Consider the following 13164-nt stretch of genomic DNA (forward strand, 5'->3'; position numbering starts at 1 on the left):
GTCTGATGGTGGAAGAGGGTTCCCCTTGCAGAGGGTATGAGTTATCTGGGGCTGGGAGTGGTGTCTAATGGTGGAAGAGTTGTCATCTCACAGAGGATACGAGATATTTAGGATTTTCGAGGGGTACCTGTTGGTGTAAGAGTGGTCACCTCACAGAGATATGCGTTATCCAGGGCTGAGAAGGGTGTCTGATGGTGTAAGAGTGGTCACCTTGCAGAGGATATGAGTAATCCACGGCTGGGGGGATGTCTGATGGTGTAAGAGGGGTCACCTCGCAGAGGATAAGAGTAATCCACGTCTGGGGGGTGTCTGATGGGGCATGAGTGGTTAGCTCACAGAGGATATGAGTTATCCAGAATTGGAAGGGGTTCCTGATAGGGTAAGAGTGGTCACCTTGCAGAGGATTTGAGTAATCCACAGCTGGAAGGGGTGCTTGATGGAAAGTGGTCACATCATAGAGGATGTTTATTATCTGTGCTAGGTGGAATACCTGATGGTGCCAGAGTGGTCACCTTGTAGAGGATACGAGTTATCCAGGACTGGGAGGGGTGTTTGATGGTGTAAGAGGGGCCACCTCACAGAGGATTTGAGTAATCCAGGGCTGGGAGGGGTGCCTGATGGTGTAAGAGTCGTTACCTCACAGAGGATGTGAGGTATTTGGTGTTGGGAGCGGTGCTTGATGGTGTAAGATGGGTCACCTCACAGATATGAGTTATCTGGGGCTGGGAGGGGTGTTTGATGGTTTAAGTGTGGTCACATTACAGAGAGATGAGTTATCCAAGCCAAGGAGAGTCGCCTGGTGGTGTAAGAGTGGTCACCTTGTTGGAAACATTCAGTTCAAGGCATATGAGCTTTAGCATAGATCGTCATCTGATGTTGGGTCCGGATGTTTGCACTTTGTTTTTCTTTGTAGAAGTCTTTGTAGTCGCGAGGTAGGTGATGCCTTCTTTCAGTGATAGTGCGCATGGGCGTCGACTCCATCCCCAGATTGTTTTTTTCCGCCATCGGGTTTGGATGCGTATTGCGACGGTTCGGTATCATTTTCGAACCTCTTCGACGCGCAATCTTCTGCCCTCGACGGTATTGTCTATCGATCGCGGTTTCCCATTCGACACGCATCGTGTAAAATCTGTAAACCTTCGATTGGGAACTTCGAGGCGGGACGTTGGGCCTACCCGTGCTGATCACACCAGCAGTCGATGGAACGGACTCTATTCAAGTTATGTCCCGGGTGTCGTGCTAAGTTTCCACGCACCGACTTGCACGAGGTCTGTAACCTCTGCCTATCCCCGTAACACAACAAGAAGGACTGTGAAGCTTGTCGATCATTCTGATCAAAGAAACCCATCTGTGAGCGTCGAGCACGACGCCATGAGATGCACCGCGCCAGCGGCTCCGTACCAGATATCTTCGGCGAAGATTATGATTCCAACCAGCCAGATCCAGAAGCCGAGGAAGAAGAGCTCGTCTCCGTGTCCGAAGCCGATTCTGACATGGAAGAAGAACCGACTAACACTCCAGGTCAATATACCGTGAGTACAGATCCCCCTGTGCCCACTCAACCAAAACCTACGGCTCCGGTATCACCCTCGCCCTCGCCCTCGGGCTCAGGTTGACACCGAGAAAAGGTTTCTGACGCCCCGCCTTTAGGCTCAGCTATGAAACACAAACACAAGCCTTTGGGCTTGATCCAGCATCATTCTGGAGCCGAGCCAACACCTTCGGCACTGAAACACAAACACAAGGCTTTGCCAGTCTCCGCGACACCAGCACCGAAAACACCTTCGACACCAAAGTCCTCGGAGCCGAAACCGTCAAACACAAAGACCCGGAGCCGAAAGCCTCCAAATCTAAAGCTTCGGAGCCGAAACATGCACCTAAAACCTTGGAGCCGAAATCCACACCAAAAGCTTTGGAGCTGAAATCCACACCTAAAGACTCAGATCCGAAACACCCCGCACCTAAAGGCTCGGAGCCAAAGCCTGCTAAAAAGCACTCGGACTCAAAACACTCGGCGCCCAAAGAACCTCAACCTAAATCCACCCCATCCAAAGAACCTCTACCCGAACAGCCACCTTTGGATCCTAAACAAAAGTGACTCAGCATTGACCCAAAAACCGGACACCTCCAGGTCATTCTTCCTAAAAAACGTAAGCTAGATGTCACAGGTGATCCTCCTATACCTCTAAAAAAGGACATGGGTACTAACCCTTCTTCCCCTTACATACCTCCCTTTCCTCCACCTAACCCAAATTGGATAATTACACCATCAAATTCACCACCACCTCCACCATCACCTGACATACAGGACGTGGACGATGGGGATAGAGTTGGGAATGGGGATGAGGACCATTTTGTGCCACATCACATACCACAGGATACTGATCCCTGGGACAATTATGATAAAGATTCAGACCAGGATAACGACCCCGACCTGTAGCCCTCCAGACCAGATGATAACATAGGTTTTACGCATGTTGCTCCCACATGGGCTCGACAACCCTGGTTCACAACCCTATTGGAACTATCAGTAGTTCCTCACCAAATGCTGCACCTCTCCCCCAAGATTCTCACTCAGAACCATGGAGAGATAAGACATCTAGATCCCAGTCAACTCAACCTTGCGATCTGGAATCTGAAATCCTAGAGTTTGGCTACCTTAATCTTCCAGCGGAGCCGCGGGGAGGCCAGACACAACGGGGCAGTGACCCAGTAACAGTTGCGAAGACAGGCACCCCGTTACAGGCTCATGGGGCAATTTTACCTCTCAATTCAAATGAACTAATTCACGATATTTAATCAGGTATCCAACCAGTGCATTGGGAATCGAAATGCACTATAATTCTTGTGACTATTAGCATAATTTTGCAGTACACATTGAATCGTGAGTGTAGATAGGGATCATTCTAGTCCTGACGAAGAAGCCTGGGGAGCTTCGAAACATGTTGACACACCTAGGAGGCACAGCTCATTGAGGCATATCTACCTCCGCCCCCCTTATTTTTACTAATACCTAATACCAGCTCACAGGCATATTAAAGATTTTTTCAAAACCGACGAGCCAGGTATTTTTTAACCTCACCTACCCATCCACTCCTGACCCTTGCACTCACTCCCTTACAAAACACATAGTCGTTTTTCACAAACCAAAAGGTGCTCCCACGTAGTCGTAGGTTGTAGCACGTCCCGTCCCGTAGAGGGGCGGGAAGACCCCTATGATGAAGCATGACACAAAGGGCCCTTTTGGTTGTGTGAGGGGTATTTTAACAACACTGTGTGTTCCTTTTCTACCATCGTAGAAAACACGCATTACCCGGGAGGACATTTAAGATATTCTTAAACCTGTTCTGAGGGTGGATCTTTATGGTTTATAAGTACCTTAATCTTCTGCCAGACTGCATGAACGTCATTAAAGAGACTAGAAGCCCTACCACTAGAGCATGCTACGCTGCAAAGTGGAAGCGATTTGTAATTTAGTGCACAAACAATCAAATCAATCCACTAGATGTTTCAATTCAAAACATCAATTGCTACCTATTACACCTACAGCATTGTAATTTAGCCTATACGTCTATACGGTTACACCTGGCTTCAACAGCCGCTTACCTACAAAACAGACAACATTTGTCTTTGTTTCGCGTGCCCGCTATCAAGTTATTTATGAAAGGACTTAAGAGAATCAAGTTATGTCCCAGTTGTCGTGCTAAGTTTCCACGCACTGACTTGCACGAGGTCTGCAACCTCTGCCTCTCCCCGTAACACAACGAGAATGTGAGAAGTTGGCCTGGCATATGCTGTCCACTAGTTATAGTGGGCACCTTGCACCAGTCCAAACAACCCCTTATGGTGATAGGTTAAAGACAACCTTTATTGAAAACTATCCTAGTGGTAGCTATGGAGAGCAGCCTTCAGGCTAAGTATTGAAGGAATGTAAAGCAGCTTGTTTTACCAGTCTATAATCTGCTGAATGACCAAATGAAAGAACAACCACACAAGGTATATATTTAAAATATATGTATTTAAGATAAAACACACCCCTCTAGTCTCTTTATGAGGCTGGAGTTCGAAGTACTTAAGTTACAAGTCAGTATTCAACAGTAAAAGCACAAATACACGTTTGGGCCCTAGAAGCGTACCAAACCATATACCAATAAAGTGGTATAAGAACCACGACTGAACTAGACACAAGGCCTAGAGTCTGTAGAAGTGCTTGGACCACAAGGAACCACCCAAGGTAGTGACACAGGGGACCCACGGGGGACGCGTGCAGTGTGAGAACACAGCTGCGAATCTCCGTTAACTTATATGGGGAAAGTCGCGGTTGGAAATTCAGAGTTTAAGGACACTTAGAGGATGTCTACGAGCGAACTCTTTTGGACTTAGAGGTGCCTAGGGCCACCACCCACGGGAGCACCGGAGTACTCGAGTTACCTCACCCAGGGAAGCCGGAGATGTCGTCCCTAAGTGTCTTTTGGTGTCGGGTTGCGTCGCTGTTTTCAATGGAAGCTGGCAAAGTAGTGCTGCTGCCATGAAGAGGAGAAGTGTCCGGAGAGATCCAAGCCTGGATCAAGTATGGAAGGAACCTGAAAACAGAGGGGACAGAGTCTGGGTCACTTACCAGTGACCAGGGGCACGATAGTCCAATGCCCACAGATGTCGGGTGCTTCAGGTGAGTTGACGGGTGTTGTGATTCTTCAGCCACGAGGGCCAGGAGGTGTCGGCGATGACCAGGAGCTGGATTCGAGCTGTCCCACGAAGTCTGTCGAGTGCTGCGGTGTCGGCGACCAGATTGGACCCAACAAGCCTTGGCAACGGCAAGTCACGTGAAAATAGAAAAAGGACGTCGGTGTAGACCAGCAAGGTCTGGGGGTCTCACCCAGCGAGGGTAAGTCGGGGCACGTCTGGAGCAACCAGGAAAGCCCAATTAAAAGACGAGTTGCCTTCGTGGGGACCCACTAGCCAACGGGCTAGCGATCGCGAAGGAGCCTCGAGTGGTCGCACTTGAAACTGGCCCACGGGTCACTCGTGAAGTGGAGACCAGAGATCTTCGGTGCAGGAGGTGCTCAAAGCTGGGGTAACTCTGAACCCAAAGCACAACTTTGAGGAAGACCAGGAAGATGATGGATTGGCAAAAGATCACGGTGTCCAAGGGTCACGGTTCCACATCACCCACGATAGCCACGGGCCTCAGCTTTACTGTGGACTCAGGGTAGCCTTGGGGAAGTCTGGAAATCCACCTCTGGTGATGCAAAGACTTCGGCGTCCGGCGGGAACTTCAGAGTTGCAGACCAGACAGTTGCTTCTTTGGTGCCTGTCAAGCAGGGGAGTCACTCCTTGACACCAAGGGAGATTTCTTCAGTCTTCTAGCGGAAATAGAAAGTCGAAGGTCCAGGATATATGTTGCAGAGTTTCGTCCAGGGTAATCTAAAATCTCAAGGACTGGGTTCCCATACTTATACTAAGTCTGGGGGTTGGACATACTCTAGGGACCCACCTATGGGAGGGTTTGGAAAGAGGGGTGGTTACACCCATTTCCTTGGTCCAGTTTCGCGCCAGAGCATGAGCAGGTAGCCCCTGCAACCGGTTTGAACTGGACTATGCACAGGGACACCAAGTGTGCCCCCAGTGCACGGCTTCAAAGCACCAGAGAGTGCTCCCGCCCAGCCCCAATACACATCTGCCTGTCTGGGGAGGTGGTTACACCTCCCTGGGACAGGAAACCTATTGTCCAGGTCTCCCCTGCCGGAGTTTCGGTCAGCAGCAGGAGGCCAGACCCGTGTCTGTGGCAGTGGCATTCATTTTGTGATGCCTGGGCTTTAGAAAGTCTTTACCAGGTAGACCAGTGTGAACATGTCTCTCCCTCTAGAAGGGTGGAATGCTACCCCCTCCGCCAGAACTGGCAGGGGGGGGGGGGGGTAGTATTCCAAAGTGTTTGACACCAAACACGACATGTTTCCGTGCAGCCAGTCCAAAGTTAGCATTTACCGCGAGGTTATAATGCACTTAAGAGTATATGGTCAGGCTGCACCACAAACGGCATCAGAGGAGGTACTCCGAACGCTGCAGAGGGGCTCTGCTCATGCAGGGGCACCCTCTCACATAAAAACCAAGCACTCTGCCTTCAGGATTGTTAAGGCCTGCCATAGGAGTGGCTTATAGGTTTTATATGTGTGTGCAATGGTAGTGATATAGGTAGCCTATATCACAGTAAGGAGTGCATGCACCACCTAACCCAGGCTGCAGTAGCAGACCTGTGGTGTCATTTTGGAGGGCTTCCCAGGGGTGGCCTAATACATGCTTCAGTCCCTGGTAGGCCTCTGAGGTACCTATGCCATAGGTACATAGTTTACCATATACTAGGGGCTTATAAGGCACTGCAGAATCCAATTAGAGATGTACCTAATGTACATGGAAACCATTTTAGAGAGGAAGCAGCTAGACTGGGGCCCTGATTAGCAGGGCCACAGCCAGACTGAGGTCGAAAAACAGTGAAACACCAGCAAAAAGTGGGGGTACCCATGTGAAGCAGATCCTACTCTCCTACAGAGAAGGACTGTGAAGCTTGTCGAGTCGATCATTCCGATCGAAGAAACCCATCCGTGACCATCAGGCTCGATGCCATGAGATGCACCGCGCCAGCGGCTCCGTACCAGATATCTTCAGCGAAGATTCTGATTCCCACCAGCCAGATCCAGAAGCCGAGGAAGAATAGCAGGTCTCCTTGTCCGAAGCTGATTCTGACATGGAAGAAGAACCGACCATCACTCTGGTTCAATGTACTGAGAGTACAGATCCACCTGTGCCCACTCACCCAAAACCTGCGGCTCCGGTATCACCTTTGCCCTCGGGCTCAGGTCGGCACTGACATTTTTTTTCCGACGCCCCGCCCTTGGGCTTGGCTACAAAACACAAACACAAGCCTTCGGGCTCGAGACAGCCTCATTCTGGAGCCAAGCCAACACCTTCGGCACCGAAACACAAACACAAGGCTTTGCTAGTCTCCACGAAACCGGCGCCGAAGACACCTTCAATACAGAAGTCCTCGGAGCCGAAACTGTCAAACACAAAGATCCGGAGCAGAAAGACTTCCACCTTCTCCAATGTGAAATCTTAACATAGTTCTTACAAGACTCATTGGCCCACCATTTGAACCTCTGCACAAATGTGAGCTACAGTTTCTCACTTGGAAAGTAGCCTTCCTTATAGCCATCACATCTCTCAGAAGAGTTGGTGAGCTCCTGGCACTAACAATACAAGAACCATTTTTACAAATTCATTAGAATAAAGTGGTTCTTAGGACGAATCCCAAATTTCTACCTAAAGTTGTTTCTGCCTTTCATCTCAACCAGTCTGAGCTACCTGTATTTTTTCCTCAACCAGACTCAGTGGCAGAACATGCTCTTCACACATTAGATGTAAAAAGAGCAATACTGTATTACATTGAAAGAACTAAATCTTTTCGTAAAACAAAACAACTCTTTGTTGCTTTTCACCACGGCATATAGGCAATCCCATATCAAAGCAGGTATTGCACGGTGGATCGTTGAATGCATCCAAATATGTTATGTTAAAGCTAAGCGCACATTAACAGTTCCCCCTAGGGTGCACTCTACACACAAACTAGGGGCTTCTATGACATTCTTAGGGAAACATACCATTAAATGATATACAAATATCCTGGCACTCAAACGTAACAGCTATTATTTATATTGGTATTTAGCCAAAAAGACAAACATAATGTATCATCAATAAGTCACTGGCTACAAAGCAGATTGAGGTTCTCACAAAATATGTATCAAAAATCATTTAATTTTGAAAGACTTTTTGTAAATGAACATCACAATTCTAAAAGAGACCAAGAGAAAATAAAAATTCCCTAAGTACATATACTTCTAGCCTACAGTTCATAAGGTAGAAGTTTGTAATCTCAAGGTCCTGGTCCAAATGGGTAGCAGCCGCAACAGCCGACACGTGTTTCGTCACGTCTTGTGACTTCCTCAGGGCTTTTTCAAATATTTGGAATTTCTATATCCCGTTCAGACATTTGTAATTCCCAATGGTATTTTAATCCTTTCCTTTCCAACAGAGCACTAAGATTTCAAAAAGTGCGGCATTCGTTGTCCGCTTATTGTAGACATATTCCTGCTATTACGTAAGAACTATTTATATAAAGGTTGTATCAGCTTGGCTTGTATTAGGAAAATGTGTCTCCAGCGAGTATTCTATATTTAAGCACAGATGAAAAGTTTTTCCAACGTGTATGCGGCCCAGAACACTAGTCTTAGAAATGTATCCATTGTAATAGTCTTCATTTCATCTTCTAGGTAGTGGTTTTCGTTGAGGACTTTGGTTTCACCATAGTGGGTGAGAATTACGACCGGCTATTATAAGCCCGCGCAATATTATTTGAAAATCCGGAAGCATGGGCCCCACATATCATCCACAACGAAAGACCGTAACAACTTGCACGGTTGCAGATTTAAGCTAGGACTATGGTGAAACCAAAGTCCTCAACGAAAACCACTACCTAGAAGATGAAATGAAGACTATTATAATGGATACATTTCTAAGACTAGTGTTCTGGGCCGCATACACGTTGGAAAAACGTTTCATCTGTGCTTAAATATAGAATACTCGCTGGAGACACATTTTCCTAATACAAGCCAAGCTGATACAACCTTTATATAAATAGTTCTTACGTAATAGCAGGAATATGTCTACAATAAGCGGACAACGAATGCCGCACTTTTTGAAATCTTAGTGCTCTGTTGGAAAGGAAAGGATTAAAATACCATTGGGAATTACAAATGTCTGAACGGGATATAGAAATTACAAATATTTGAAAAAGCCCTGAGGAAGTCACAAGACATGACGAAACACGTGTCGGCTGTTGCGGCTGCTACCCATTTGGACCAGGACCTTGACATTACAAACTTCTACCTTATGAACTGTAGGCTAGAAGTATATGTACTTAGGGAATTTTGATTTTCTCTTGGTCTCTTTTAGAATTGTGATGTTCATTTACAAAAAGTCTTTCAAAATAAAATGATTTTTGATACATATTTTGTGAGAACCTCAATCTGCTTTGTAGCCAGTGACTTATTGATGATACAATATGTTTGTCTTTTTGGCTAAATACCAATATAAATAATAGCTGTTACGTTTGAGTGCCGGGATATTTGTATATAATTTTGCTTATCACGGGGAATGCATCGCATGATCTGTGTAGTCCAGCACCTAGGTAGTAAGGTGCATTTTTATCCCGAGTGGCACCGTAATAATATGGTTGTTCCTGTTGTATTCGAAATATTATATGACAAGTGTTATTGAATACCTAATCTGATCACATCAGCTTTGTTGAGGTGCGCCTTGCTTGACATTACTACAGTTTAATTTGTTGATACCATTAAATGACATCTGCAAAGCAGCAACATGGCCTACGTCACACACATTCACAAAGCACTATTGTGAAGATGTGTTAGCAAAACAACAAGCTAGTGTGGGTCAGGCCATTTTAAGAACACTATTTCAAACCACTGCAACGGATACAGGTTAGCCACCGCTGGGAAGATAACTGCTGTATAGTCTATGCTAAAGCATATGATCTACAGCTCATATTCCTCGAACGGAAAAAGCTACTTACCCAGTATGCATCTGTTCTTGGCATATAAAGCTGGAGATTCATATGCACCCACCCGCCTCCCCGGGTACATTTATCTGTTGCAGTATTATCTTACTTAGATACACTATACATGAACATCTCTTTCTACTCTTACTAACTCCATCATCACCTTATGGCAAAACAATCTGGGGATGGAGTCGATGCCCATGCATACTATCACCGAAAGGAGGACTCACCTACCTTGTGACTACAAAGACTTCTTCAAAGAAAAATAAAGTGCAAACCTCCGGACCCAACACCAGATGGCGATCTATGCTAAAGCATATGAATCTACAGCTTTATATGCCAAGAACAGATGCATGCTGGATAAGTAGCATTTTCCTTACAACGCGAATGTTACAACGCGTTGCCATTACATTGCAATGCCATTACAACGCATGGCATTACAATGCATATGCTTTTACCATGCATGCCTTTACAGCAAATTTATTGTAAAGGCATGAACGGTAAAGGCATATGTGTTTTACATGTAAGTATAAGATAAGTGGGTTTGGGTTTGTGGTAAATATTTAAATTACCTGTACTATTTTTTTATGCGGTAAAGTCTAGTAAGAATAACTCAGTCAAAATAAGAGGCAGAATCCGTGGTATTAGAGGTTCTGAAAAGGACTTTATTCCTTACAAAGGAATTATGGTTCGAACCAGGCAATCATATTCCATCACCACGAAGGTTCAGGAAGGGATAGGCAATGCATTATTGACAAGTAATCATATATATATATAAAAAGCATTACATTAAGACAGATGCAGGAGGCGTAACAGCTGATAATACAGATAAGAATACACATACGTAATGAAAATAGGCGTAATAATAGGCGTATACTAGAAACGTCATTTAAAATGATGTCACAAGTGGGTGGATCCATAAGAGAATCCTGCAGTGTCAGCAGAAATATTCGGCAGAGATGCGCGCGCAGCCGCATGACGTGTGATTGACGTGCAACTAGAGGGTGAAGGGAACTTGACATTTTAGCCCTACATGTGGAGACAGAAGTCTGGGGTGTCAGGACAACCTAGTCCTAAATCATATCTAATATCTTGTGTTTAAGGAACTATATTATCTGGAAGAAAAGGTCTTCGCGGACAAATCCTATTCTATACTGACTGTTAGTGCGTGTACAAGCGTCTAGGTGTCTACATGAGATGCGAGGGGGCAGGAATCTTCCATGGTAACAGGGGCTATGAATTACTTGCACGGAGACAGTAAGGCCGGGCCCTTTGCTCTGCAGCTAGAGGGATGTTTACCTAAGCTATTTAGACAGGAATGCATTGGATGAGGAACGGAGCAGATAACTTGAAGGCTGAATACAGTTTTTTTTTGACAGGCAGCAGGCCGCGTCAGGCACCGTTAGCCACGCAGGGAGTAAGACAAAGTTCATGGATACAGATGCAGGTCTAGGCTGAAGCATTTCAGAGGCAGAAGCAGGAAAAGGCTTGATGGCAGAATTCAGGGCCTACTCGCCTGAACTGTAAAACGTGAAAAGTGTACCATATAAAGTCGGTGGCCAATCATACTTAGGAATGGAATATCCGGCCCATTCATGGCAGATACGAAAGAGGACATGTTAACGTTGGACGCACATGTATTTGCGTCTTCATAGCTGGAACTGGAGGGAACATACATGTACTTGTAGTATGTACCTGGAGCCATTGGGGTCTAAGATAGGGGACACAATTGACCATAAAAATTCATATTTCCTCATTCCCTCCTTGTCCCCTACGGACCCTCAGGAAATATCGATCTTCAGGAATCCATCAATCTGTTCATGTAACATCATTTGTTCTTCTTTCTTCTTCCGGGATCTTGAATGAAAACTTGTACGTGGAATACACGATGTGGCACACAGGCCACAAATCGCTGGTCCACATTGTAAACATAGGCAGCAACTGAATACTATGAGAAGGCCAATACCTAGGAAGGATAGGACTTTCCATCCCCAGGCTGACAATACGCTCCGGAACCAACCGGACCAAGTCCAGGTGCCTGGATTCTGATGTATCTAGCTTACGATTTTATGAAGTCGAGTTATGGCTTTATACACTGACGGCGCGTTTTCTGGTATGAAAACACAGCAACTTGATCCGATGACCCTACAAGCTCCGCCCCTATCGGCCAGAATGACGTCAAGGACAAGACGATTTTGAAGAACAACAATCCGCATCGCAGACTGCTCCTCTGTTAAGTTGCCTAAGGCGGAAGTAGTTTCATTCACTACTGCTTCAAGGGTTCTAGTTAATCTACGTATCAGCTTACTATTAGTGACTGTACCTATGTAGGGAAAGAAACCTTTATTGAAATCTGTGTATTTCTCCCATGCTGTTTCAGTGTAGTCGACAATCGGGAGATCTCTCTGTTGTCTACTGTGTACTAAATGGGTATTCCTATGATAATCAGGCGGGGCTAGGAAAACAGGTGGCAGAAGGAATGCAATGTAACAGGTACCATCCCAATCTAGGGGTAGGCGTATGTATGCGGTATGACCACAGATGAAGTAAGAGTGACGGGAAACTCTAAATGTAGACTTGCCTTTATCACTGAATTCTATTACAGTGGTACATTTACTATGGCCCATGTGTATTGAACCATTCTTTCTTACACATAATTCGCCTCTAACTGGAAATACTGACATAGCGGGCAAGATTGGTGTAGCTTCGGATTCAACATTCAGGATCATGAGGTTAAGTGTAAAGTTACCTAATCCATATACTTCATTTTCTAGATCAGTCCCTGTTCTTTTGGGAAGTCCCTCCTTGTTAGGGTAGCAGACTTTAAGTAAAACTAGGTTCAGGTTTCCCCAAACCCAGTTGTCTTGATAAACTACTGAATTTGAATCTAGGGAATTAATCAAACTAAACCATGCTCCACAGGAGCCATTGTGTGTGAATGGATACTGAAAGAGGGGCAGAACTCCCCTGTATTTCTGATAGGGAGGGAGTCGGCCACATATCCAACAATTTGTAGCATTGCTGGTCTGATGAGAATGATGTAACATACTAATGAATGTGTTGTTGCGCAGCGCAAATCTATAGGACAACTCATGCGGAGGTAATTCGCTAAAAGAATGTTCGGCAGTAGCATTGTAAGCACGCTTGAAAATAGGATAGTACATATGTAACAGCATACTTACAGTAATAATAATAAGATTTAGAAAAAACATAATCAACAATGTCACTATACAGTGACTATGAAGTGATTTACAGTATGCATGTTTCTTGAGCTGTTTCTGTCTATTTTTCTCTCTCATTCGGTCTAGAGGATACATGTCAAAGACTTAATTCAACCGATTCACCTTGGAGAGGACTTAAACAATCGAATTGTCTGACTTGCTAGACCTTAGTTTCAGTTTATAGTTCTCTTTTTCTGTCTTTTCAACCGAGGGAAGTTTTGAGTCAGTCGGTGAGGGAATGCAGGGTTGGACGTTTAAATCCGATGGTAGTCCATGAAATTTCTTGATATGACTCGAGTGCAACCACCCTTTGCG

At 45.5% G+C, this 13164-nt stretch overlaps 1 protein-coding gene across 3 annotated transcripts in view; it reads left to right on the forward strand.

The window, feature by feature from the left end:
* LOC146839531 (N-acyl-aromatic-L-amino acid amidohydrolase (carboxylate-forming)-like) overlaps nucleotides 1-13164 on the forward strand; it is a 375658-nt gene that overhangs the window by 247556 nt on the left and 114938 nt on the right. The window lies entirely within an intron of this gene.

Source organism: Triturus cristatus, chromosome 4_1, assembly GCF_964204655.1.
Source record: "Triturus cristatus chromosome 4_1, aTriCri1.1, whole genome shotgun sequence".
NCBI lineage: Eukaryota > Metazoa > Chordata > Amphibia > Caudata > Salamandridae > Triturus > Triturus cristatus.